General features: G+C 34.2%; 1 long non-coding RNA gene across 1 annotated transcript; it reads left to right on the plus strand.

The window, feature by feature from the left end:
• On the plus strand, window positions 1–4224 carry LOC131651620 (uncharacterized). Its single transcript, XR_009298432.1, has 5 exons — window positions 1–397; window positions 532–646; window positions 732–757; window positions 2262–2342; window positions 3623–4224. It is a non-coding gene; the product is annotated as an uncharacterized LOC131651620 (long non-coding RNA).
• Window positions 4225–6050: the final 1826 nt, after the last annotated feature.

Genomic DNA, 6050 nt, shown 5'->3' on the forward strand with positions numbered 1-6050 from the left:
TCGGTCTCCCTCACTCTTTCCAATAGCTCCCTCTCTTTCGTTTCAATTCACGAAAACTCTCGGTCTCCCTCTCTTTGATTGCTATATCTTTCTGTTTCTCTCCATCGATCTCTCTCTTGCTCAATCAACAACAACCTTCGGTCTCCCTATGTTCTCATCGTTCTCCATGACTCAAACAACAAAAACCAGAAACATTCTCATGTCATCAAAACCCTAGAGTTTCAAAATTAGATTAAATAGCAATGGAGTGCAAGTTCAATCGAATATCATGGGGGCTATTACCGATCAAGTCTCGATGAACACAGTGGTATTTTAAAAAAAAGCGAAGAAGGAGATCTTACACGGTCGGAGCTTGTTCGACGAGACTTCCTTTTCCGGCGGTGGTTCAGTAACTCTGGTAAGCCTTAGTGGTCCCACCTTTCTTCTTCTGTCTTCGAAATTTAGTGTTGTTGATGAATATCTTGAACTGTTGTTAATACTTCGATTTCATTTTGTTGTTGGAGCTGAGTTGCAATCGTTTTACTTCTGCAGGTCTGGTTCATTGCAGGTGAGGTGATGAAGCAGATGAGTTCAATGGCTCATTGATTCATTTAATTGATGCTGCAGCTTTTTGAATTGGTTTGTTGGTTGTGGCTGCTATGGTGCTGTAAGTGATGATTAGCATGAAATCAGAATAAGTTTTGGTTTGTGTTGTAGTGTCTGATTTTTGGTTTTGTGAAATGATTTTACAGGTTTGTGTATGAAGATTTTCAAACAGGTATTTGCATTTGCTTACAGTTGGTCTTTCTTAGTGTTCAGAAAAGTTGTGCTGCAATAAAAAGGTTACTTTCATCAGTATCAATATTTTGGTTTTCATGGTGTCTTATGTTTCAAATGCTCACAACTGTTCTACATCCTTATAGAATGTTGGCTGAATGTGTTATTTGTTTAAACATGAAATCAAGATATTAGACTATTGAGTGCACATCGAAATTAACATTAATGACAAATTCTATTATCATTTTTGGTATACATTTGGAAGTTTGGAGTAGGTTCTACATATGATTTGCTATAAAAGGATTATTTTGTAGTGAACATCTCATTAGCTAGCAATGTACTTATTTCTTTTTATTCTGTAACTGGCCTCTTACAGATTCACTTTTATGATTGGGAAGTTACGTGTTTGTGGAAATAAATAAGAGGGAAAAAGGATAGGAAGTTAGTAGTTATTCAATGATGCATGTTTGTTGATTCAAATCCTTTTCGCTATTTGGCTATTGTGTATTTCTGAATTTGATATTCTCTGGTGATTCGTTGCTGTGGGCGAGGGAAAGGTCCTTCCTCCTAAATTTGCCTAGAAATTGAAAGATTTGAGAGATGTTAATGCCTTGTGCCAATAAATATAAGGTTTATCTATATTTTAATTTAATTTGTTATTCAAAGTGATTTACTTATGCTTTTATAAGAGAACATGTGATTTTTTAAATACTAACTAGTTAGTTAACTTACTGTATAAGAAAAATGGGCAGGGAAAGTAGCATCCTTCCAAACTAGAGATGATTTACTAAGGCCTTACCCTAACCATTGTCAGGGTAATGTAAAATTAATTCTTAACTAGAACATGTCAGTGTTACATTTGTTGAATAAATATTAATTCTTAATTTAGAACCATGTGAAAAAGAGAAGTTGGTAAATTTAATTTTTCACAATCCTCGAATTCATTTAATAATTTATTTTTAGGTATGACATCAGTTAATTAAGGACCAATTATGATGAACATGGAATTAAACTTATAACTCTTGACCCATAATCATGATAATCACTCAAAAATCAGAAGCCACAAAAGTATACAAACTAAGCATTGCCAATTAAGGTGAAAAGCAGAGTTATACTAATATCAAAGGAGTAGTTACGAACTGACATGTCATAGCTACAACTCACACTTCTAATTTTTTATATATTAATATAAATTGAGAATTTTTTGGGACTTCTTTGTGACTACACATGAATTACTCTAGAATGTATTATTTTGAGCTCTTAACTAACATGTTTACAGTAAATGCTTGTTACATTTTACTTTCTTTGTGGTTTACTCTAAATGTAAAGAAATTTGTTAGTGTTTCAACAGAAATATAAATGATTTCTAACATGTTGTTAATGCGAAATTCTATGTTCTAGCTTGCACGTTATCCATTGTGGATTGGCAAAAGTTCTTTGTTTCAATGAATTCATCTGAACCAATAAAATCTGACACATGCTTTTTTGTGACCTTGGTTGATCAGATTTATTTGAAGTTGTTGATCGAAGAGCGAAGTTGGTTGGCAGTGACATAGCAGAAGAACAATCTGATTCCAAGTCTCCAGGTTTAGATTCTAGTTCTTTTGACTTTTTCTTTAGCCCCTTTGTATACTTAATCTGGAATTAGAATTGAGTTCACTATTGTAAAGCTGTGCAGCCAATATAATTGAAAAGTCATAATTTTATGCTTCTTAAGTTTTTATAAATGATGAATCTATAGTTCATTGTATGATTGATTTATAGGTTTAGATTTATAGATCTTTGTAGTAATAATGGTGGAGATGAGAGTAATGACTGAACTCTTTGTTAAGAATAGGAGAATGAGTCTGAAGAAGTGAAGGTGAGAGAGGTTATATTATATATGAAATGATTCCTCATGGTGGGTGGGATGGCCACACCAAACATTCCTCATGGCAATAGAAATCTAGAATCTTACAATCTGATTGATTAGAAATGATTGTAAGTGTTTAGTATTGTATATTAAATTAAACTGTTGTTTGTAACATTCTGTGACAGGATTTGAATATATATCATGTATCACACTAATTTAATTTAGTGGAGGGGGATGCTTGTTGTATTAAGAAATATATTTAAATGGTAAATGAATAAGTGCAATTGCAGTTTCTCTGTGGGTCCTCTGTCCCATTTTCATTGAGAAATCCTTCTCTTTGCCAACTAACCTTGTGTGCACCGTTTCATTTTTTCTTGTTATTCTTGCAGCAGTTTTATCTCTTCTTTCTCTTTCTTTGGTAACAAGCAATTAAATATTATGATGCCACTTAAAATTTCTGTGTAATAGAAATGTCCTGTCTCGAGTGATTTGAGAATGTGTGTGTTCAATTTTCAAGAGGTTTCCATCTAGTTTATACTAATGCTTTTTGAAGACTTGAGGTGGTAAGTGAGTGCTTTATTATGTTGGAAGACTCTTTGGTTTTGACTTTTGAAGAATCTTTGTGGCGAAAAATAGTTGATTGCTCTAAAATATGTTCTTAGGGTTTGGTTTGTGCGTGAGTAAAAAGATACAATCAAAGTCAAAGGTTTTGTTATGTTTTGTGTTTGTTTGACCAACATAATGGAGCAGAATCTTCCGAAAATAATTGACCAATCTGGTTTGTTGGGATGCTTGTGTGTTTTGCACTGTTGAATGATGTTTGTATTATTGTTGAGTTTGTTTAATTATGTGTATGGTTTTGTTTAGTTAGTTTTTTACTCGCACGTTTATTTTTGTTTGGTTAAATAATTCGAAGAAGATTTGTTAGACCCACATTAAATGTTTGATTATTTTATATATCTTGAATTAATTTTTATTGTATAATACATAATCAATATTTCTTCTATGATACAGGAAAACAAGAAGCGGTTATTTTGCCTAGCTAAATGATTGTGCATGTGGGTTCAACGCTTTTGGTTCGTGAAGTGTGGTTACTACTTGGTGCTATTTTGTTGTTGTCTCTTGTTTTCTAGGTGTTTTATTTAGAGAATATGACTTTTTATTTTGGGGTTTGAATTAAAGTACTCTTAGATGGAATGCATGCATCTACAAATTTGGCTATGCAAATGCCTTTTTTTTTTAAGTACACTAAATACCCTCTATATATGTTATGATATTTGTAAACAAGAGGATTTAGTTTAAAATGTTATTTGATATTAATGGATCATAATATGTATGCAATGAGTAACATAAAGCGTTATTTGATATTGAATTGAATGTAGTTTCTTGATATTTACACACCAATAGAATGATTTTATGTACAGCAAATAAAAAAAGTGTACCATATATTAGCGCTTTCTTTGAAAGTGCTATCAAACATGAGTCATATATTAGCGCTTTCTTTGAAAGTGCTATCAAACATGAGTCATATATTAGCGCTTTCTTAGAAAGTGCTATCAAACATGAGTCAATTATAGCGTTTTCTTTTTAAAGTGCTATCAAACATGAGTCATATATTGGCCCTTTCTTTGAAAGCGCTATCAAACATGTTCCCTTTAATAGCGCTTAATTTGAAAGTGCTTTCAAAATCAAATCAAAACACATGCAAAATGCATACTTCAATAGCGCTTTAGAAAAAACGCTATTAAAAACTGGTACTTTAATAGCGTTTTTAAAGTGCTATTAAACAAAAAACGTTTACAATAGCGGCGCAGTTAATAGCGCTTTTAAGCGCTATCAAAAACTAAAAAAAGTGCTATTAAATAACTTATTTGGCGTAGTGTGATAAAGCCATCCTGGCTATTCTTGAGTTAAAAAAGAAAGAAATGGACAAGCAAAACCTTTTACATGAAAGTTCTACTGCCAATTCCTTTTCAACGGCGCACACATCGAAACGTGGAGGAACCATTGCGCAGATTAGTGGGACCTTGAAGTCTGCAGGCGGCTATGGTAATTATTCTGAACAGATGGAAACGTGTGGAGATAGTCAAGTGGGTGACGTGGAAAGAAAAGAGATGGGCAAAATTGTTTGGAGAAAAAAACCGGTTTTCAAATCCTTAAATGGGCTGGGTGGGTCAAGTAGAAGTGCAACGCAGAAGCCCAATAAGAAAAAGAAAAATTCTGCAGCAAGTCCCAAAACTATTCTGATGCCTGTGTCTATTTCGAAGGATGCTGTGAACCATACGAAACAGGCTTTATCTCTCAAACCCCCTATTTACGGCAGCTCTAATTTTAATTTCCCTAATGACTCTATCGAATCTCCAGTTTTTGATTCTCAGCCTGTTGAATCAGATATTGTAAGATGCAATACCAGAACTCTCTCTAACTTTGGAATCTGTGGGACCGATAGGTTGAATTTGGAAATTGCAAAATTAGGGGTCGTTCAAATTCACAGTGGGAATAGCGTTAAGAACAATTCTGAGGTGGTTTTGTCAAGGGGAAGCAATGATTGTGAAGGAAGGAAGGGGACACTAAACTGTTTCAAATGATAGTGGGAAGTTTCAACATTAGGGGGGGAGGCAGTATTATTAAAAGAAAGAAAATCAGAAGTTTAATAACAAGAGGGAGGGCTGATTTTTTTCTATTACAGGAAACAAAAATGAAAGAGGTTAGTGAGGCAGTGGTAAAAAGTTTGTGGGGAGAAGAAGATATGGCTTATTCTTTTTCTGCATCAGAAGGTTTATCAGGTGGTTTACTGTCAATATGGAAAACTCAAACTGTTTCAGTCGAGGCAAGCTTTTCGGGTCAAGGTTACCTAGGTACAAAAGTTAGGTGGAAAGGAGATTACTATTATGTGGTTAATATATATTCTAATTGTGCTTTGTCTCAGAAACGAAGGTTATGGAACAGGTTGTTAGAGCTGAAAAATAAATTTCAAGATGGAGATTGGATATTAGCGGGAGATTTTAATGCGGTTAAAAAGAGGAGCGAGAGATGCGGTAGCTCTTCTAGTTTTGGCAATGCCGAATGGAGAGAGTTTTCGAATTTCATTGAAGATACGGGTCTTGTTGATGTGCCTTGCAAGGGTAAGAGGTTCTCTTGGTTTAGTGGAGATGGAAAGTCGAAGAGTAGAATCGATAGATTCCTTATCTCCAACAACATAATAACTACTTGGGGGGTGATTGGTCAATGGATTGGTATGAGAGATATTTCCGATCATTGTCCGGTGTGGTTGATGGTGGAGAAGGAGGATTGGGGTCCAAAACCTTTCAAGTTCAATAATGAATGGTTTAATGACAAGAATTTCTTTGCTTTTGTTAAGAAGGAGTGGGAGGGTATTAAAGTTCAAGGAAGGGGAGATTTTGTCTTGAAGGAAAAATTTCGTTTGATTAAAGAAAGATTG

The sequence above is a fragment of the Vicia villosa genome, linkage group LG2 (assembly GCF_029867415.1).
Source record: "Vicia villosa cultivar HV-30 ecotype Madison, WI linkage group LG2, Vvil1.0, whole genome shotgun sequence".
NCBI classification, from domain to species: domain Eukaryota; kingdom Viridiplantae; phylum Streptophyta; class Magnoliopsida; order Fabales; family Fabaceae; genus Vicia; species Vicia villosa.